The sequence below is a fragment of the Microcebus murinus genome, chromosome 1, assembly GCF_040939455.1.
Source record: "Microcebus murinus isolate Inina chromosome 1, M.murinus_Inina_mat1.0, whole genome shotgun sequence".
NCBI classification, from domain to species: Eukaryota; Metazoa; Chordata; class Mammalia; order Primates; family Cheirogaleidae; genus Microcebus; species Microcebus murinus.
In genome coordinates, this window is record NC_134104.1 from 149548118 (window position 1) to 149571057 (window position 22940).

General features: G+C 38.5%; 1 pseudogene; it reads left to right on the plus strand.

Moving 5' to 3' along the window:
- Window positions 1–13596: 13596 nt before the first annotated feature.
- Window positions 13597–15951, plus strand: LOC105874493 (deoxynucleotidyltransferase terminal-interacting protein 2 pseudogene; annotated as a pseudogene).
- Window positions 15952–22940: the final 6989 nt, after the last annotated feature.

Here is a 22940-nt window from a genome sequence, read left to right on the forward strand (position 1 = left end):
TGTATTGTTCCATTTATATGAGGTTTCTAGAGTAGTCAAATTCATAGAGGCAGAAAGTAGAGTGGTGTTTGGCAGTGCCTGGGGGGTCCGTGTTTAATGGGTACAGAGTTTCAGTTTTGCAAGATGAAGAGTTCTGGAGCGGATGGTTGCACAACAATGTGAATGTTCTTTACGCCACAGAACTGCACACCTAAAAATGGTTACAGTGGTAGATTTCATGTCACGTATATTGTACCACGTATCTTGTACTACGTATATTGTACTACTGATCTAAAAAAGTCAGATCAAATTTCGCCATGGTGTGGGAGTGTAGAACTGGAAGGGGTCTTTCTGGTCATGCGGCGCAAACCGCCCTGTTACAGTCAAAGGGACTGAGCGAGTTCCTGAGAAGTGGCATGACTAGATGGAGGCGGCGTCGCCACTAGTGGCAGAGCCAAGCCGTGACAATTTTCTGTTGCACTGCACTAAACTCCTGTGTGGTTTCTCCCAGTAGCCTTCTTGCGTCTGACTCCTCTGCCCGACCCCACCTACGTCTACACGTCACACATCCTCTGCAAAACCTCCAGACTGGTCTTGTGGGCAAAGAGATCAGGTCTGTGCTCCCCTGATTATAACCTTCCCTGCCTCCCGTCCGCCCCCATCCTGGGAGTAAGATCGGATTCCCTGGCGTGGCGTGGCAGACACTCTGTCCTTCTGCTGTGCTGCCCTTGCCTCCTGCCGCCTCCCACATGTGCCTGTACTCACTCCAGCCACACTGACTCACTCGGTCTGGTTCCCAGAAGTCCCCTGCTGCTTCCCACACCAAGCATTTGTGTTAAAATATGCCGTAGGTCCTGAGTATCTTTCCCACTCTCCTTTGCCTACAAAACAGCATTTCAGGTGTTCTCTCCTGCAGGCAGCCTCCTGGGTGCCCCACCCAGGACGCACCCGTCCATACTGATATCAACACCGCAAGAATAACACGCCTGCCATCGTACCCCGTTACTGCATTTGCACCCCGCATTGCTGGGCAGTGAGTGACCAGAGGACAGGGGTGGTTACATCTCTGATCTTGTTTACAAATGGCCCTCAGTCACGGCGGTGCATCAGCCCCAGTCAAGAAACTCCACAAAGTCCAGAGTCCGGGCCTCTCTCTCTAGACCTGCTGAATCAGATCCCAGGAGCAAAGCATTTGGCACATCTGGGGGACAGTGACTGGCGAACTTCGGGGATTGGCAGGTTTATATAGGAAAATGCTGGGAGACAGGCGAGAAAGTGGGATGGTTGGCAGCATGGGGGGTGTCTGATGCAGAGGAGTGACAGTGAGACATGCATTTGAAGGAGTTCAGCGTGGCGGCAATGTGCCACGTGAACTGAGAGGCTGAAGGGCTGTGCACAGAGGGAAGAGTGAGGAGGTGAAGCGTTGCTTCATCTCTGTGTTTCTCGTGCCAGGGATGGTGCCTGGTACAAAATAGATGCTCAAGAAGCAATGGAGCAGAAACCCTTGCCCTGGGTGTAATCCCAGCCGTGCGTGGTGAGCTCAAAGGGCAGTGCAAAATGTTTTCAGCTTCTTTTAGAATTTTGGCTTTTCTTAACTTCTAAGACTGTGCTCCTTACACCCTTTGGCTCAAGGGTGCTCTGGCAGGGCCAGGACACACACACTTGCACACACACACTCTCAGCCTCAAGCGTAAACAGTGGTTGTAGCTGAGCTCAGCAGATTCCAGCCCCACTTCCCCTGCTTCTCTGAGTCAACTGCAGCAAGGGAGGAGTCATGCTTTTCCTGGCCGCACATACATTTCGTTTCGGTCAGAGAGGAGCTGGGGTTTCAAGGTTAAGATTGTTAAAACCAGTGCTTCTCACTCTATAATGTACGTAGGCATCTCCTGGACATCTTGTTAGAAAGCTGATTCTACTTCGGCGGGTTTAGGGAGGGAGATTTGCATTTTTACCAAGTTGTTGGTCAATGGTGAAGCTGCTAATTCTGGGGAGCGCTATCAAGTTTTTTCAGAGCTTTCCCACTGGTGTTGCCCATGAATAGAAGGGTCTTAGGTGGGCCAAGAGGTTGAGTCTCCTACAAGTAGCTTCATCTTGTTCACCCCAATATGCTCAAGAAGTATCATTTTCTATGATGGTGTGACATAAAAAGTTGAGAAGCAGGTCACTAAAACATTGGTTCTTCAATTTTAGTGGGTAGCAGAATCACCTGGTAAACTTCATAAAATTATAAAGGCCCAGGTCCTATTCTACCTCAAAGAGCCTGGGCTCCCAGATGATTTTGATACAAACCAAAGTCTGAGAACCATTGCACTAACTGGTAACTTCAGATGCCCCAGAGGATGAGCTCTAGGCTGCAGGAACACAGCAAAGCAACTCATTCACTGGCGAGAAACAAGTGGGCTTGTTTTTGTTCATTCATTCAGTCATTCAACAAACATGTACTGATTGCTTACTATGTGCCAGGTATGGTTTTGAATACTGGTGGCATGGTTGCACAGAGATAAATCAGTCATGAATTCTTCCCTTAAGCATTCCACAGTTTGGTGGTGAAGAAGGATACTAAATTGATAATGGGAATAACATAATCAGTACCAGAGTGTGCACTCTCAAAGAATAAGAGAATCTTTTGACAGTCCATGGCTTCTATCTCTACCAGTGTTGTCCCCAACCACTCCGGCTCCAATGCCATAATATTCCAAATCCACATGCATCCTAAGTCCAAAATTACAGACTTTATGCACCAGAGAAGAGGGTATGCCTTCTGCCCTTCCTCATTAGAAGCCTGCAACTCGCTCTGAGCAGGAAGGGTTCACTCCTGTGAGCTCCCTCTGCTTTGACGTTAAGGTCCCCAACTATGTGGCCAAAATCAGGGTTATGAGAGAAGTTCTGCTGGTGGGAGTCTGGGGTCTTCAGCTGTGACTGCTCTTGTGATGATCCTAGTAGTAACATCATCCACCTGAAGTAGAATGTGTTTGACTTTCATCCTTTGGCTTGTTTCAGCAAACATAATCAGATCAAAAGAGGAAGCTATCTCCAACCTCAGGAATGAGGAACCAGTGTACATTACATATTCGATAAAGCATCACCACCAAGCAGTAGACATTTGTCATTTTTATTTTAAAAAAGAATGAAATCATTGTATTTGTGATTGCCAAGGATACTGTTCAATACTCTTTTCATATCTGTAACTTTCTCTCGGCCCTGTTTTACACAAAACCCACAAGAATTTCCTTCTTCTTTTCTCATATGAAAATCCATTTCTCCTCTTGCTTTTGCTGTAAAATAATTCATGAAAGGACTCAATGTTATATCTGTTATAGCAAGTGCTGGGGGCTGAGGGAGGTGCCCTGAGCAGAGGGACATTGCAGCTCCCTGTCCTTGAGAAGGGTGCCTTCCGATGACAGAGGTGGATTTAACAGACCCAGAGGGGCAGGCAACAATCCTAGGTCACCTTATTTTGTAGAACAATTAAGTTCTGATTTATGCATTAGGTTATGCATTGTACTTTATTTATGTTCATGAATGATATTGATTTGTTGTTTTCTTATAGTATCTTTGTATGATTTTTGGCATAGGGGTAATTCTAGTCTCATAGAATGAGTTGGGAAGTATTCCCTAGTGAGGAATTGTTTACCATTTCAATGTCTAGTAGAATTTACCAGTGAAGGCCGGGCACGGTGTCTCACACCTGTAATCCTAGCTCTCTGGGAGGCCGAGGCAGGCGGATTTTTGAGGCGGGCGGATTGATCGAGGTCAGGAGTTCAAAACCAGCCTGAGCAAGAGTGAGACCCCGTCTCTATTATAAATAGAAAAAATTAATTGGCCAAATAATATATATAGAAAAACGTAGCCGGGCATGGTGGTGCATGCCTGTAGTCCCAGCTACTCGGGAGGCTGAGGCAGCAGGATTGCTTGAGCCCAGGAGTGTGAGGTTGCTGTGAGCTAGGCTGATACCACGACACTCACTCTAGCCTGGGCAACAAAGTGAGACTCTGTCTCAAAAAAAAAAAAAAAAAAAAAGAATTTACCAGTGAAGACACCTGGGTCTAGAACTTGCTTTGTGGGAGGGTTTTTAATTACAATTTGAATTTCTTTTATAATTATAAGGCTATTTAGCTTATTTATTTCTTTTTCAGGAAGCTTTTGTTGTTTTTGTCTTTTGAAGAATTTGTCTTATCTATGTTGTCTAATTTATTGTTATAAAATTGTTCATAATATTCCTTGGCCGGGCGTGGTGGCTCACAACTGTAATCCTAGCACTCTGGGAGGCAAAGGGGGGAGGATCGCTTGAGCTTAGGAGTTTGAGACCAGCCTGAGCAAAAGCGAGACCCCAACTCTACAAAAAATAGAAAAATTACCTGGGCATGGTGGTGCGCACCTGTAGTCCCAACTACTTGGGAGACTGAGACAGGAGGATCGCTTGAGCTCAGGAGTTTGAGGTTGCTGTGAGCTATGATGATGCCACTGAACTCTCCCGCCTGGGTGACAGAGCAAGACTGTCTAAAAAAAAAAAAAAACCCAAAAAACAAAATTCACTTATTATACTTTTTTATATTGTAGGATCTTTAGTGATATTGCCTTTCATTCTTAATGCTGGTAATTTCTGTCTTCTTTCTTTTTTACTTGATCAGTCTGGCTAGAGTTTTATCAATTTTATTAATCTCAGAGAATCAGCTTTTGGCTTTTTTCATTTTATCCTTTGTTTTTGCTTTATTTTGTTTTCTATTTCATTGGTCTCTTCTCTTATCTTTATTATTTCCTTTCCTGTGTTTACGTTGGTTTTAGTTTATCCTACTTTTTCTAGTTTTGTTTTTCTTTTTCTAGTTTTTGAAGATGAAAGATGAAGTCACTGATTTGAGATCTTTCTTATTTTCTCATATAGGAGTTTGATGCTATCAATTTTCCTGTAACCATTGCTTTAGCTGTATCCCACAAATAAATTGCAATCTAGAGTAAAGTAAAAACAAAACAAATGTGAAAATATGTCACCCTAGAAAATCCTTAGGACAAACATGGAAGATGGACCATGTGCCAGCAGGTACAACATAGTTATTCAGGACCTTTGAGAATAATTATGTGGTTGGAGTGCTACTGGGGACTGAGATTGGGGTACAGCCAAACCTCTGGTTACCAAGCTGAATGCCAACGGTGGTTTCTTAGAAAGACCACCATTTCATCCTGTCTGCCAATGATTCTCTTCACTGTTGGAAAAGATCATTTGGGTTTTTTTATTTTTATTTTTTTAGTTTAGTTCAATATGAAATAGTTGGCTGGCTCACAAGGATGGAGCCTTGTAAGATAAAAAAAAAAAAAGATATTTTACATTGAAGTGTTCCTATCAAATAAGTCTGGATAATAATTTTTGACCTTTTAAATGTTGTAAATATTTTATTCTAGTCTATTTCCTATCTTTTTAACTTGTTTTATGATATTTGATTATCTTCATTTATTACTTAAGATTTTGTGTTTTGCTTAGTAGGAATTTTTCTATCCGAAAGTAATAAAAAATACTCTTCTATATTTTTTCTAGTACTTTTAGAGTTTTATTTCTTTTCATTTAAATATTTCATCCATCTGGAATTTAGTTTTTCATATGACACAAAGTAGGAGTTTTACTTTATTTCTTTCCAATATATAACCAATTTCCCCCCCAATACCATTTACTAAATAACCCATCTTTTTCCAACTGATTTGAAGTGCCACCTTTATTATATACCAAGCCCCTATGAACATAAGAGATTGTTTTGACTATCTATCTTATTTCACTCATTGGTTTGCCTATTTCCTTACCAGTGCCCCTCATTTTAATTACTATTGCTTTATAATATGTTTTGATAGTTGGAAGGATAAGATTTTATTCTCATTCTGTTCCAAATATTATTTTTTGGTGTCTCATATCTTACTTTCTATGTAAACTTGCGCTCAATTTGTCCAGTTTTTTAAAAAACCTCATTGAATTACATTGAATTTATAGTTTAACGAGGTGAATGGACATCTTTACAATAGCAATCTCTATCCAGGAACATGGTAGTGTGCTATCTTTATTTAGGTCCTGGTTTATGTGATTCTGTTACTTAACTCATTAGTTCTCATTCCCAACTTTGTGCTAATTGCCATTTCAATAAGGCATGTGTTTAGTATCTTCAGTCAAGAAACTAAAAAGTCACTGAGTGGAAAATAGTTTGATATGATGCATTTTAGTTTACCATTAAAGACCTTCTTTGAAGGTGATATTAACCTGTGAATCAACTATTGTTGGATACCACTGTCAAACCAGTCTTCATTTCTTTAACTTAGCCATCCCACAGATCTCTATTCAATCTAATCAAATCCAATTGATCTCTTATTGCATGAGCTCCAAATGCTAAGTTACATATTAGGCTGCAGAGAGACTGCCAAATATCTTGTTGTCAGTTAGCTTTATGAGGCATTCCTGGACTTACCAGTTTAGTAAATTTGTTAAAGAAAGGAAAATGTGGTTGGTATGGCATAAGTTGCTTTTAGTTACTATATGTTGTCCTATACTTTAAAAGTTGTGAGAGGTAAGAGGTGTGGGTCCTTGTTTCAGTCTTCTACATGTGGCTATCCAATTTTTCCCAGCACCACTTATTGAATAGGGATTCTTTTCCCCAGTGTATGTTTTTGTCTGCTTTGTCAAAGATCAGATGGCTATATGAGGATGGTTTTATAGCTGGGTTCTCAGTCCTGTTCTATTGGTCTATGTCTCTGTTCTTGTGCCAGTACTATGATGTTTTGGTTATTATGGCCTTGTAGAATAGCTTGAAGTCTGGTAAATTGGCCCCCTAATTTGTTCTTTCTGCTTAAGATTGCATTAGCTACATGAGGTCTTCTCTGGTTTTGTACAAAGCATAGCATTATTTTTTCTAGATCTGCAAAAAATGTTGGTATTTTAATAGGGATTGCATTGAATCCATAGATCACTTTAGGTAGTACAGACACTTTAACAATGTTGATTCTGCTGATCCATGAGCATGGTATGGTTTTCCATCTGTTTAAACAGGATCCACACTTTTCACCTGTCTTGCAAATGTGCACTTCTCATCTCTGAGGATAATCAACTCGAAAGAAAGACTGACACAGGACCTGCATTTTCCACTCTGCTATTTCCTTCCTTAGTGTTTCATAGTTCTCCCTATAGTGGTTTTTCACTTTCTTAGTTAAATATATTCCTATTTTATTTCCTCTCTTGTTATTGTGAAAGGTATGGATCTGCATATCTCACCTCTCACGAAACTTAGCTCATGATGGATAACAGACTTAAGCCTAAGGCATGAAACCATAAGAATTCTGGAAGAAAACATTGGGAAAATTCCTGTAGACATCAGCCTAGGCAAAGAATTTATGAAGAAGCATCACAGCATTGACAAAAATAAATAAATGGGACCTGATCAAATTAAAAAGCTTCTGCACAGCCACAGAAACTATCACTAGAACAAATAGACAACCTACAGAATGGGAGAAAATGTTTGCATGCTATACATCCGATAAAGGGCTAATAACTAGTCTGCATAAAACTCAGGAAAATCAGCAAGAAAAAATCAAATGACCCCATTAAAAAATGGGCAAATGACATGAACAGAAACTTTTCAAAAGAAATAGACCAATGGCCAAGAAACATATGAAAAAAATGCTCAACATCTCTAATCATCAGGGAAATGCAAATCAAAACCACAATGAGATATCACTTATCTCCAATCAGAACAGCTTTTATCAAAAAGTCCCAAAACAACAAATGTTGGTGTGGATGCACAGAGATAAGAACACTCATACACTACTGGTGGGACTGCAAATTAGTGCAACTCTGTGGAAAGGAAAATGGAGATAACTCAAAGAACTAAAAGTAGAACTACCAGTTCATCCAGCAATTTCACTACTGGGTATTTATCCAAAGGAAAATAAGACATTCTATAAAAAAGACACCTGCACTCCAATGTTTATAGCAGCACAATTCACGATTGCAAAGCTGTGGAAACAACCCAAGTACCCATCAATACATGAGTGGATTAACAAAATATGGTATGTGTACGCCATGGAATACTACTCAGCCATAAAACAATGACAAACTACCTATTGTCTTATCCTGGGTGGAGGATAAGCCCATTCTTCTAAGTCAAGTATCACAAGAATGGAAAAGCAACCACCACATATACTCACCATTAAATTTGTGCTAATTAATCAACACTAACATGCATATATGGGAAGCAACATTCATAGGGTGTTGGGCAGGTAGGAGGGGAAAGAAGAGAATGGGTAAATCCACCACCTAACAGATGTGGTGTGCACTAGAAGGGAATGGGTAAATCCACACCTAACAGATGTGGTGTGCATTATCTGGGGGATGGGCATGTTTGTCAGGTGGTGCAAAGGCAATTTATGTAACCATCTGTAACCCTGTAATACTCTGCAAAAAACAAACAGTTGGCTGCTGTTCCAGAGAAGTGAGGTGGCACTGGGCCCAGGGATTAAGCAACAACAAAACTAGGAATGGGCAAGTGGGGTGAAACTGAGAAGCTGTTGCCTAAGCATGCAACAGAAGGGGCTAGACCAGAAGCTTACCAGCATTGTAGATGAATTGCAGCGAGATTTAAGTCAGAGGTTGGGGGTGGGAATGACAAAGTGATATTTGAGAAGTTCACAAACTTTGGACATTAAGTTTATCAGAATGAGTGAGTAAGTATGTGTTTCGCAAGTCTTTTACAGTCTAGCTGGGGGGAAAAGACATAAAAAATAAACAAACAGCAACTTACAGGAAGATAAAATAGAAGTACTTTTCCATATTTCTCCCACTAAGTATGACTAAAATCCTTGAATGTCATATATATTATATTAAAAAAAGATTTTGGGCCAGGCACGGTGGCTCACACTTGTAATCCTAGCACTCTGAGAGGCCGAGGTGGGCAGATTGCTCAAGGTCAGGAGTTCGAAACCAGCCTGAGCAAGAGTGAGACCCCGCCTCTACTATAAATAGAAAGAAATTAATTGGCCAACTAATATATATAGAAAAAATTAGCTGGGCATGGTGGTGCATGCCTGTAGTCCCAGCTATTCGGAAGGCTGAGGCAGCAGGATTGCTTGAGCCCAGGAGTTTGAGGTTGCTGTGAGCTAGGCTGACGCCACGGCACTCACTATAGCCTGGGCAACAAAGTGAGACTCTGTCTCAAAGAAAAAAAAAAAAAAAAGACTTTGAAAGGTGGAGAGAAGTAGGCATTCTAGCTTGAGAGATCTTGAGACCAAGGAACAACTTAGTGATGAGTTCACTGAATTTTCTTTGTGTCTCATATATCCCAGACTGAGTGCTGAAGAAGCCAGGAGCCTGGAAATGGCGACAGGTGCAGACAAAAAATAGCTCCAACAAAAGCCTGCTCTCTCTAGCCAAAGGGCTAGAAAGACAGAAAACTTCCAGACATTAAATACTCCACTCTAGCTAAATATCACAGAGAAAACTATGGCCCCACACCCACCTGTGCTATCAAAGGCCAGTGGGGAGCATAGAATTTCACCCTCCATAGGCTGTAACGAGGATTCTCGAATCTCTCCCTTTCTCCCATGGCAGGACGGTGCCAGAGGAGGCCAGGTAGGGAGTCTGGTCTTCCATCCCCACCAGGTGGTAATGGGTCTCCCCTCCTCCTCCTCCTTGTAGTGTCAGTGGAGACCATGTGGCAAGTTTGGACTTCAATTCCCACCCAGCAGTAACAAAGCATCCTTCCTATTCCCCATGGGTTGGTACCAGATGAAGGGTAATGGGGAGACGGGACTTTTGACACCACCCAGCAGTAATGAGATATCAGTGGAAGCTGAATGGGGAATAGTAGTGAGGCACTCCCATCCCTCCATCCAGGATGGTATTAGCACAAACCTAGTGGGGACTCCCACCTCCACCCAGCAGTAACAGGAGCCCCTGCCCACTTTGGGTGTCAATGGAGACCAAGTGGATGATCTGGACTTCTACCCCCACCTAGAGTAATGAAGTGGTGCCACCCCTCTCTCTGCCATAGCAGTGTCAAAGCCAGCTAAGATCCAGAGTCTTCTAACATGTTACCCCAAATGTCCTGGTTTCAACAGAAAGTCACTTGTCATTCCAAGAACTGATAAAATCTCAACTTGAATAATAAAAATAAAAAAGACACTCAATACATGCCAATACCAAGATTACAGAGATGTTGGAATTGCAAAGATTCTAAAGCAGCCATGATATAAATGCTTCAACAAACCATTATGAACACTCTTGAAACAAACAAGTGAATCAAATATCTCAGCAAAGAAATAGAAGACACAAAGAAGAACCACATGGAAATTATAGAAAATAAATTTTGAAACTTGCTGGATAGGTTCAAGAGAAGAATGGAGGAGACATAGAATAAATTGTCAAGTTGGAGAACTATTAATATTAAAAAAAAAGTCAGTGTACTTGATCAATGAACAATAGAAATGCCCGAATCTGAACAACAGAAAAAAATGTGTAAAAACATATGAATAGAGCCTCAAGAGCCTGTAGAATTATCACAAAAGATCTTGCATTTATGTTATGAGTCCTAGAAAGAGAGGAGAAAGAGAATGAGGCTAAAAATGTGCTCAAAGAAATAATGGATAAAAACATTATATATTTGGCAAAAGACATAAACCTACATATTCAAGAAGATAAGTGACTCTCAAGATAAACCCAAAGAAATTCACACCAAGACATATCACAGTCAAACTTCTGAAAACTAAAGATAAAGAAAAAAATCTTGAAAGTAGCTCAAGAGCAACACATCATATATAGGGGATAAACAATTTGAGTTAAAGTGAACTTCTCATCAGAAATTATGCAGGTCCAAGATTAGTGGCACATTTTCAATTGCTGAAAGAAAAGAACTATCAATCCAAAATCCTTTACCCTGTGAAAATGTTCTCCAGGAGTGAAGGGAAAATCAAGATATTCTCAGATAAAGGAAAAGAAAGAATTTGTCACCTGCAAACCATCATAAGAGAATGTCCTAAAGGAATTTCTTCAAATGGAAAAGAAATGACAAAATATCTGGAAGAAGGCAAGAACAGCAAAAAGAATGAAATAAATTATTGGTAAGTATAGTACATTTTTTTCCAGCTTTTGAGCCTTCTAAGTTGTGTTTGGTAGCTGAAGCAAAAATTATAACACTGGTATAGCCTGAAATGGATACAGAGGAAATATTTAAGACAATAAATAGGATAGAAGGATAGGCAGACAGGTAAATATTAAAGAAGGGTAAAGGGAAATAAAAAGGTAAGGCTTCTATGCATCATTTGAACAGTGAAATGTTGACACTGGAAGGCCGTAATAGTTTATGTATATGTCTTGTGATGACTAGAGCAACCACTAAAAAGGTACACTCCAAACATTAGGGATAAATCAAAATATAATTCTCAAAAAATGCTCAACTATACCACAGAAAGGCAAAAAAAAAAAAAAAGAAAGAAACGAAAAACAGAGAGAACAAACAGAAAATAAAAATAAATGGCAGACATAAGCCCTAGCACGTCAATAATTGCAGTTAATGTAAATTATTTAAATACACCTATTTACAAACAAAGACTGGCAGTATAGATTAAAAAATATGACCCAACTATATGCCGTATACAAGAATTTCACTTCAAAACAATGATATATTTAGACTGAAAGTAAAAGAATGGAAAAAGATATATCATGCAAACATTAATCAAAAGGAAGTAGTAGAAGTGGTAATGCCCACTTCAACATCATATAAAGTAGAGTTCAGAGCAAAGAAAATGAACAAGGACAGAAAGAAACATTACAGAAGGATTAAAATGCTCACTCTACCAAGAACACATAGAAATCCTAAATGTATATGTACCACACATTAAAGCTGCAAAATATGTGAAGCAAAGACACAAAGAACTGAAAGGAGAAATAGGTAAATCAACAATTACAGTTGGAGACTTCAAAATCCTTCTGTCTACACTTGATAGAACAACTAGACAGAAAATTGTAAGATTTCAAAAGAATAATACCATCAGCCAACAGAATCTAACTGACATTTAAGAACACTCTGCTGAACAACAGTAGAATATGTATACTTTTAAAGGATCCATAGAGCACATACCAAGGTAGATTATGTCACAGACCATCAAGCAAACTTCAACACTTTAAAAGAATTAATACAATATAGAGTGTGTTCTCAGACCACATTGGAATGAAAATAAAAATCAATAATAGGAAGATAAAAGAAATATCAACAAACATTTGGGAACTAAACAGCACATTTCTAAATAATCCATGCATCAAAAAAGAAGTCTCAAGGGAAATAAAAAATAATAATACATTGAACTCAATGAAAAAGAAAGTATGACACCCCCAAATCTGTGGGACACTGCTAAAGCAATGCCGAGAGAGAGAAATTTATAGAACTAAATGTTTACATTAGAAAAGAGGAAAAAATCTCTTCTCAATGATCTTAGCTCCCTCAAGAAGTTAGGAAAAGAAGAGTTAAATAAATCTAAAACAAGAAGAAATAGGAAAAATAATAAAAATAACAGCAGAAATCAATGAAGTCAAAAATGAAAAAACAATAAAGAAAATCAATAGAACAAAAGCTGATTCTTCTAAAAGCTCAATAACATTGACAATATCTAGTAAAATTGAAAAAGAGAAAAAGCAAGAAGACACAACTGACTAATATCAGGCATGAAATATGGGATATCACTACAGACGCTGAAGAAACCAAAAGGAAAATAAAGTAATACTACAAACAACCCTACACATATAAATTTCACAACTTAGATGAAATGGACCAATTCCTTGCAAAACACAAACTACCTTAACTCACCCAATATGACATACATATTCATAGTTTGAATATTCCCTATAACTATCAAGGAAATTGAATTCATAATTTAAAAAATTCCCCCGAAAGAAATCTCTAGGTCCATATGGCTTCACATGAGAATTAAAAATAGTTCTATGTAATCTCCCCCAGAAGATAGAAAAGGAAGAATATTTGTAATTTTGTATGTCAGAATTACCTTGATACCAAACCCAGAGAAAGTCAGTACAATAAAAGATAACCATAGGCCAATAGCCCTCATGAATATAGACAAAAAAAAAAAAAATCCTTAGCAAAATATTAACAAAGAGAATTCAACAATATTTAAAAACAATGGTACACTGTGATCAAGTGGTGTTTATTCCAGGGATGCAAAACTGGCCAATATTTGAAAAGCAATTAATGTATCCCACCACGTTAACAGGCTAAAGAAGAAAAATCACAGGATCATATTAACTAATGCAGAAAAAAGCATTTAACAAAATTCAACATGTATTAACAGAAAAAAAAAATCTCAGGACACTAAGACTACAGAGGAATTTTCTCAACTGATAAAAAGCTACTACATTAGCATTAATCTTAATGGTGAAGGCCTTAATGTTTTTCCCCATAGATTAGGAGCAAGGGAAGAGTACTTACTCACTTTTACAACACTTACTCAACATTGTACTGGATCTTCTAGCTAGTGCAATAAGGCAAGAGAAGGAACTAAAAACTGTAGATCAAAAAGTAAGAAATACATTTCAGGGGCGCTGGAGCAGAGGGAAGCGGCAGTGGCTGCTGGGGTATCTGGAAGATGGTGGTCACCAGATTGGCATGGATTCGGGCCAACATCCAAGCCACGTTGCCTGAAAGCTCCCAGCAGAAGAGTTATGCTGCTGCAGGGTTTCAAACGCATCCAGAAAGCAGGAAGGAATCTGTAACTGATGACCAAAGCACTGCTGAATCACAGACCACTGGGAAACAAAGTTTGATCCCTAGAACTCCTAAAACCAGAAAGAGAAAGAGCAGAACTGCAGGCTTACCACCAGAGCTGACCGAACCATCAACTGATGGAGAGATCTCTGAAGCAGAGTCAAATTATTCTTCTGAGTCCGAACACCAGGATCTCACTTTTAGAGTAACTAGAAGGCAGATCTTAATTGCATGCACTCCAGTGTCCAGTGTTAGGAAAAGGCTGAAAAAAACTCCAACAGATGAGTCTCATACTGAAGAAGTGGTCTCTGAAGCAGAATCTCACATTTCAGGTATTTCTAGAATTGTGCTTTCCACAGAAATAACTACAGGAACCAGAAGTAAGGCGAAACCTCTGTCAGATCCAAGCCAAGAATCTCATGCAGAAGCTATATCTGATGCTGAGACATCATGTTCGGATGCTTCATTCTCTGGAATTGCCACTAGGCAAACACCCAGGAATTTGCAGAGGAAATTACAGGCACAAACTGAGAAGAAAGATAGTAAAATCATACCAGGAAATGAGAAGCAAATTGTTGATATACCTATGAATTCAGAAGATTCAGATACCAGACAAACTTCTCCTATATAAGCAAAATCTCTTTCTGAGATAAATAAATTGTATTTCTCAAATAATGACTTTGATAACGATTCCTTCCACAGAAATTCAGAAAAAATACTAAAAGTGCAAAAACGCCAACTTTCTAATGTAAGAGAGTAAAACCAGGCCAATGTTGCATCTTTTAAAGAAAGCAGAATTATAAGGATTTGGATGAAGACACCAAAGAAATAATAGATGAAGGAAAAGAAATTAATGAGAAAGGATCTCAGTAGAAGAATCTTTCTGAATTTCAGGACAGTAGTCTTCAGCACTTAGTTTCTCACAGTCATTCGACCCTCTAAAATAACAATGCCACATCAGAGCCCTTAATTCTTAACTCTGAGGCTGTAATGAAATCACTAACTCAAACATTTGCAGTTGTGGAAGTGGACAGATGGAACAAAAAGAGGATAAACACCATAAAAACAAGTGACCTGACAAAGTTTGATGATTGTGGTGATAGTGATGATGATGATGAATCAACAATTTTAGGTGTCAATGAAGACATGAACAGTGAAAAGAATGTAGATCTTGAATGTGACACCAAACTACATATGACACACCTCAGGATAAAGATGATTCTGTTGTACTAGTTCTCAGCAGGGATGAAAGCCAGCAGTCTGAAAACAGTGAGAATGAAGGGCACACTTTGTGTTTTGTTGACAATGGTGGCCAAAGGGAGTCATTAAGTTGAGACACAGGAAATATGTCATGTGATAACGCATTATTTGTAATTGACACAACTCCTGGACGGAGTGCTGATAAAAATTTTTACTTGGAAGAGGAAGACAAGGCAAGTGAGGTTGCCATCGAGGAAGAAAAAGAAGAGGAGGAAGAGGATGAAAAGAGTGAAGAAGAGCCACCAGACCATGACCAAAGTGTAGATGAATTTAGTGATGAAGAAGGCTTACTAAATAACACAAAGGCTAAACTGCTGAAGTTGAGAAGCAGCAGCACAGACCCTGGCCTGAGTATAAAGCAGTCGGGTGGTTTGTATATTAATTTCAGTGCAGACAAACTGCAGCCTAACAAGAGAACTCTAACACAGATCAAGGAGAAAAAGAAAAATGAGCTTCTGCAGAAAGCCATCATTACACCTGATTTTGAAAAAAAACGACTCTATCCCACCATGTAGTGAATCAAAGAATTGACTTTAGAAAAAAAACGCAGAAAAGAATGACAGAAAACAGCAGGGGATGGCTGGTTTGGTATGAAAGCTCCAGAAATGACAGATGAACTGAAAAATGGTCTCAAAGCACTGAAGATGAGAGCAAGCATGGACCCAAACAGGTTTTATAAGAAAAATGATAGAGATGGCTTCCCCAAGTACTTCCAGATGCGAACCACTGTTGCCAATCCAGCTGATTTCTACCATTTATGAATTCCTAAGAAGCAAAGGAAAAGAACTATTGTGGAAGAATTGCTTGTTGATTCTGAGTTTAGAAGATATAACCAAAGGAAGTATTCAGAGATCATGGCTGAAAAAGCAGCAAATTCAGCAGGAAAAAAGTTCCGAAAGAAGAAGAAATTTCGCAATTAGGATTTACCAAGCAAACCACAACATTTTACATCTCCCCGTTATTTACTTACTAAAGATATTTTGAACACTAACACTCATTATCTAAATTATATTGGCCTTGTTAATACAGGGATTTCTGTTTGCAAAAAGTTGATTTGAGGTAGATTCAATCATGTGTCCCTTGGAAAATATGTGTGTCTATAAAAGATACCCCCCCCCACCCCAGGTTAAACTCCTTAAGGGAAAAAAGGAACCTCAACCATTTTAAGATAATTAATGTTTTCATAAAGTTTTCAATACTTGGTTACTTAAAGAAAATCTAATTAAAAGATATTTAGGTAAAAAAAAAAAAAAAAAGTAAGAAGTAAGCCAGGCACAGTGGCTCACACCTATAATCCTAGCCCTCTCAGAAGCTAAGGTGGGAGGGGGGATCACTTAAGGCCAGGAGTTTGAGACTAGCCTGAGCAACATAGTGAGATGACATCTCTACAAAAAAAAAAAAAAGAAAGAAAAGAAAACCTTAAAATAGTTATCTGAGCATGGTGGCACATGCTGTAGTCTTATCTACTCAGGAGGCTGAGGTAGGAGGATCAATTGAGCCTAGGAGTTTGAGGATGCAATGAGCTATGATGATACCACTGCACTCTAGCCTGGGCAACAGAGTGAGACCCTGTCCAAAAAAGAAATAAAAGGAAAGTAAGCAATAAACTGCCCCTGTTTGCTGCTGACTTTATTGTCTACATAGGAAATTCCAAGGAATTTACAAAGAAAGTTCCTAGAAATAATAAATGGGTTCAACAAAGTTTCAGGATACAAGATAAACAAATAGAGATTGATTGTGTTTCTATATATTGCAATGAACATGTGGACACCAAAATTAAATATACAATACAATTTATAATTGCTAGAAAAAGTCTAGGTATAAATCAAACAAAACATATATACGTTGTATATGCTGTAAACTGCAAATGCTGATTAAAAAATCAAAGAAGATCTAAATGAATGGAGAGACTTACTGTATTCATAGATTGAAAGACTCAACCTAGTCAAGATGTCAATTATCCCCAAAATGATATACAGGTTTAATGAAATTTTTTCAAAATCCCAGCAAGATTATTTGTAGATATAAACAAGATTATTTTATAATTTATATGGAAAAGCAAAAGAACTAGAATAGCTATGTCAATTTTTGGAAAATAAGAATAAAGTAGGAAGAATCAGTCTATCAGATTTCAAGATTTATATAGCTACAATATTTGGAACTTTGTGGTATTAGGGGAGATGTCATCACACAGATAGATGGAACAGAATAGAGAATCCAGAAATAGTCCCATACAAATATGGCCAACCTTCTTGACAAAGGTGCAAAAGTGGTTCAGTGGAGGAAGAATAACCTTTTCAACAAATGATGCTCAAGCAAACTGACATCCAGGTAGACCTTTTGGTCTACCAAAAAACAAACAAGCAAACAACCCCCCCCAAACAACCTCTCCCCCAAAACACCTTGACATCTAAACCTCATACCTTACACTAAAGTCACCTCAAAATGGATCATGGACTTAAATGTTACACATAAAACAATAAAGCTTTTATAAAAAACATCTTTGGGATCTAGGGCTAGGCAAAGAATTCTTAGACTTGGCACCAAAAGCATGACCAATAAGAGAAAAATTGGATAAATTGGACTTTTTCTAAATTAAAAACTTTTGGTCTGCAAAAGACAGTCATAAGAGGATAAAAAGGCAACCTACAGAGTGGAGAAAGTATCTGCAAAACACATATCCAACAAACGACTAGTATCTAGAATACCTAAAAAAACCCTCAAAACCTGACAGTAAAAAACCCCAAACAATCCAATTACAACATGGGCAAAAGATATGAACAGCCTTTTCACCAAAGGGGATATACAGATGCCAAAAAGTACATGAAAATGTTCAACATCATTTGCCATTATGGAAATGCAAATTAAGACTATGATGATCACTACATACCTGTCAGATTGGCTAATATAAAAAATAGTGACAACACCAAATGCTTGTGACAATGATGAAAAGGTGTTCATATATTGCTGGCGGGAATGTAAAATTTCACAGCCATCCTGGAAATAGTTTGGCAGCTTCACTAACAAACTAAACATGCAAATATCAAATGACATAGCAATTGAATTCCTGAGCATTTATCCCAGAGAAACAAAAGCCCATGTTCACACAAAAACATGTACATGAATGTTCATAGTAGCTGTATGTTCATAATAGCCCCAAACCGGAAACCACTCAGATGGCCTTCAATGACTGGATGGATAAACACTTTGGCACATCCATATTGTAGAATGCTAATCAGTAATAAAATGGAATAAACTATTGACACCACAATATGGGCCCATTTTGAGGGAACTCTGCTGAGTGAAAGAAGACTGTATGGTGTATGATTCCATTTATATAACATTCTTGAAACTACAACATTTTAGAAATGGAGACTAAATAAGCAGTTGCCAGGAATAAGGAGTGTGGATGAAGGTGGGCACCAGGAGGGAAGTGCGTTCAGCTCTAGAAGAGCAACACAGGGGTCTCTGTGCAGATGGAATTGTTGTGTATCTTGACTCTATCCACATCAATATCCTGGGGGTGATGTTGCATATTTTTTCCAAGATGTTCCCATGAAGGAATCTGGGTAAAGGGTACATAAGATTGCTCGGTATTATTTCTCACGACTGTATTTGAATCTACAATTATCTAAAAAAAAAATTATAATTAAAAAGCACACACAAATAAGTGGGTGATTATAATTACAATATGTGGTTGAGGCTACGAAAGTAAAGACACATGCTTTATTAGAATAGCAATTGACACAAAGCGATTGGGAGTGATAGCTGATGATTTAAAAGATAGGATCAGAATTCAACACCATGTGACAACCTGGAATAATATGCCAAACCCACACTGTAAAATATGATGGGTTTTTATGTAAAGCCCTATTTTTATATACATAAAAACCATTTGCACAAAAATTTAAGAAATTCCTGTGCTTAACCTTGAGAATTTAGGTACGTTTAGTTATCAATCCTAGTGAAAATTGTCTAATAAAAATCAGAAGGAAGAGACTCTCTCTCCCTTTTCCCATCTCCCCCACCCTCCAAACTCCACCTCTCTGCAGCTGTGGAGGGCAGACAAATGCTAAACCATAAAGATAATTCAAATATCAAAATGAAAGAATTACTTCTACTAAAACAGAACAATGATTATAAAAGAATATGGGCAGAAATGAAACATAAAACAAGAATGTATGAAAAATAATGAATCAAAAACAGTAAGATCTTAGAAATTAAGATTATTGTTATCAAAATGGGAAAAAATTGTTCTTCAAACTATACACAAAGAGAGAATCGACGAATTGGAAAATAGCATGGAGAAACTGACCCAGGACATAGCTCAAAGGAGCAAAGATATTTTAAAATGTGAGAGAGCCAATAAGGAACGTCAAGAATATATTGAGAGACTCTGACATTTGTGTGGAGTTTCAGAAAATGAGAAAGAAGGGTATGAGTGAAAACTAACATCTGAAAAACTATAATAATAGTAAATAATTATTCCAGAATTAGAGAAATACATGAATGCTCTATTCAAAATATTCCTAGACATATTATTATGAAATGGTAGCACATCAGTCATGTAGAGTATCTCTTAAAAGATGTCAGAGAGAAGAGATTGATTTTATGCCAGATGACAAGGTGTTTAAGGAAAATGACTGCTAACCTAGAATTTTATACCTTGCTAACTTATCATTCAAGAGTGAAGACAAATGAAAGACATCTTAAGACATACAAGAATTAAAAGATTTTACTGTCCATAGACATTTAATAACTTTTTAAAAACTGCTTCATCAAGAAGAAAAGTGAACCTAGAAAAACATCATGGCATACAAAAGACAGTTGTTAAGGACAGAAACTGATCAAAATATATTGGTAAATTTAACTGCTGATGGAAGAAAACTTTTCTTGTTGCTTAGAAATGTAAAATAAACAAAACCCCAAAGCCTCAGGGCAGCAATGACTAGATGGTAGGGAAGTGATGACATTCAGTGAACAAAGTGTGCAAAAACTCATGTTGTGTTTAAAAGGAAAATGCAAATACTAACTCTAGAATCTGTTAGAAAAATCTGTCATTAAATATGCATGTTCAAAAAAAGAATAGTGACTACAATTTATAGTTTCCAAAATAGCAGAGGGGAAAAAAAGACTAAAGACAGGGAAAGAGATTTAAGAAAGAAATAAAGGGAAAAGGTGGGTAAACAGAAAACAAAATAAGAGGGCAAAAGGAAGTCTGACTATATTAATATCAATAATCATGAAAGAAGGTAAGAAGCAAATGGATTACCATCATTTGTTACAAGACATAGAATTTCACATGTTGCTTATATAAAGAACTCCTATATCAAAATCACATAGAAAGATTAAAAATAAAGGGATGGAAGAGTTATTCTAAAAAAAATTCACTGAAAGAATGCTGAGAATATAAAAATAGAATTTAAGGCAAAAGCCTTAATAGGACTAAGAGGAAAACTACATAACATCAAAGAAGCAATCTATTAAGAAAGCAATTTTCATTTTGTTAACATAGTTATAAGAGATACAAAATTCACAGTATTGTAAAATATTACACATTGCCTTTTTACAAATTTTACAAGTAAAATATTTTCCAATTTATAAATGAGAAATGAGGTTTTTCCGGCAGACATAAGCCTTCATCATATTTTACTCTTGAAATTGCTATGCACATTCCAGATCAAGATTTTTGCTGATGATAATTTCAAATTCTTGATAATTACAATCAATCAGAAGCCTTACTCGCATAAGCAGTTGATAAAAATGAAAGCAAAACATTTATAATCATTCAAAATTTTGCAACGGCTGAAGTTGTATTTGAAGAATCTACTAGTTCTTTCTCTTTCCTTAACACATGTTGAAATTTCTTGTTATATGGAAATACAAATGAATATCAAAGGTATCAGATGTTTTTACATAGCTCTACTTTCAGGTCATGCACATATTGTTAGAACAGTCACCCTGCAGCTGGTTTGGATGCCACTAAAAAGGCACATCAGCCACAAATAGATGGAAATGACCGAAATATGTAAAGCAGAGAGTGGGTGCTGCTGCCTGGAGCTGTATCTGCCAGGAGCCCCACCTGCGCCTCCCTGGCCCCCAAGTCTCCCAGAGGCCTTGCTGCGCCATGTTCCTAGGCACCTGGAACATTCTGCACACCCCTTGTCCTGGAAGGGCGGCCGGGGACTCTGCAGCTGGCTGGTGGCGTGAATGTTGATCCTGGGCTTAGCACATTACCCTAGAGCAGCAAGAGCTGGAAATGCTTCTGGGCTTGCAGGGCAGGGGGCAGGGGATTGGGGAGCAGGTGAGCTTCCTGAGCCAGGGGCTGCGCTCTGAGGAACCCCAGAGAAGGATGCTCTGGAAAAGGCCCAACCCAGCCGTCCCGGGGTGGGGCTGAAGACATCAATGCTACTACACACCCACAGCCCATCCATGGCTTTCCAGCTGAGAAGTCCTGAAACAGAGAATGTGGAACTTTCGCAAAAGCTGACCATGTACAACCTTACAACAGAGTTATTAGCAAATCTGAAAGAAAAGGTATCATACGGACCATATTTTCTGTCCGCAATTTAAAAATCATCTTCACATAGATTATACAACACAAAAGAACATGGTTTTGGAAGCTAATAATAAATTTCTAAATGCTCTACGAGTTAGAAATGAAAGCAGAACAAAAATTGCAAAATATTTACAACAGAATGAAAATGAAAGCATAGATCCATAGTTTGCCATCCACAATTCTGAAATCTAAAAGACTCTGAAAAATGGAACTTTTCTTTCAACATTGAGTCACTTTTCATAACTCAGTGAATAGTCTGTTCTGAGGCTATTCACAGTCTTAAATATCCCACCTCTAGCAAGACTGATGAAGAAATAAATGAGAAAAAGCACAAATAAGTAATATTAGCAACAATAACAACCAAAGACTCAAATAAGTAGAACAGAGGGTAAACACCAAAAGAGAACACCTCGAGCAACTTTATGTCAACACATTTGAAAATTTGAGTGAAATGAATAATTTTCTAGAAGATTATACATTGCCAAAACTGGCTCATGAAAAACAGAAAAATTGAATAAACTTTTCAAGAAACTGAAGTTATCTCAATTTCTTCTCTCCCCAGCAGATTTCCAGACTAGGAAATACAAATGACCGAATACACGTGAAAATATGCTAAATTTCCATCATGAATCAAGAAAATGTAAATTGAAACAGTGTTGGCTAACATTTCCCACCCCTTTGATTAGTAAAAATCAAGAAATCTGACAATACCAAGTTTGGGAGCAGGTGTGGAAGAACCCACCCTCTTCCACAATGTGGGTAGGAATTTAAATTGGCAAACCCACTTGTAGAAAACTGGCAATATCTAGAAAATGTAGAGATGCCCTGATTCAGCACTTCCGTTTTTAGGTATATATCTGGCCTAGAGAAATTTTCACACATGCGCACAAAGAAACAGCAAGGAGGCCAGAGTGGCTGGAGCAGAAGGTGTGAGGAGGAGTGTGGTAGCACCCAGAGCAGAGAGGGGGTTGGGAGCCTGGTGACGTGGGGCCTGGCAGGCTATGGAAAGCTGGGGAGATATTAGAGGACTCTGAGTAGTGGAGGGACAAAAATGTCAACAGGATCACTCTGGCTGCAGCATTGAGCACAGCCTGTTAAGGTAAGGACAGAAGAGGGAAGCAAGCTGGCAACAGGCCCTACCCACCACGCTGGCTTGGACAGGGGACAGTGGCAGCGGCATTGGAAATGAGTGGTGAGGTCGTGGGCATAGCCCCAGGCCACACCACTGCTGCCGAGCACATGTGTGGCACTAGTCTCACTGCCACCCATGGTCCAGTTGGGTGGGTTCCAAATTTTCAAACGAGCAAACAAGTCATCTCCGCTCATTTGCATTTGTTGGAAACCAGCTTCTCGTTCTCAGCCCAGCACCTCTTTCCTGTTCCTTGTTGAAGCGAGGAGGCCACGGC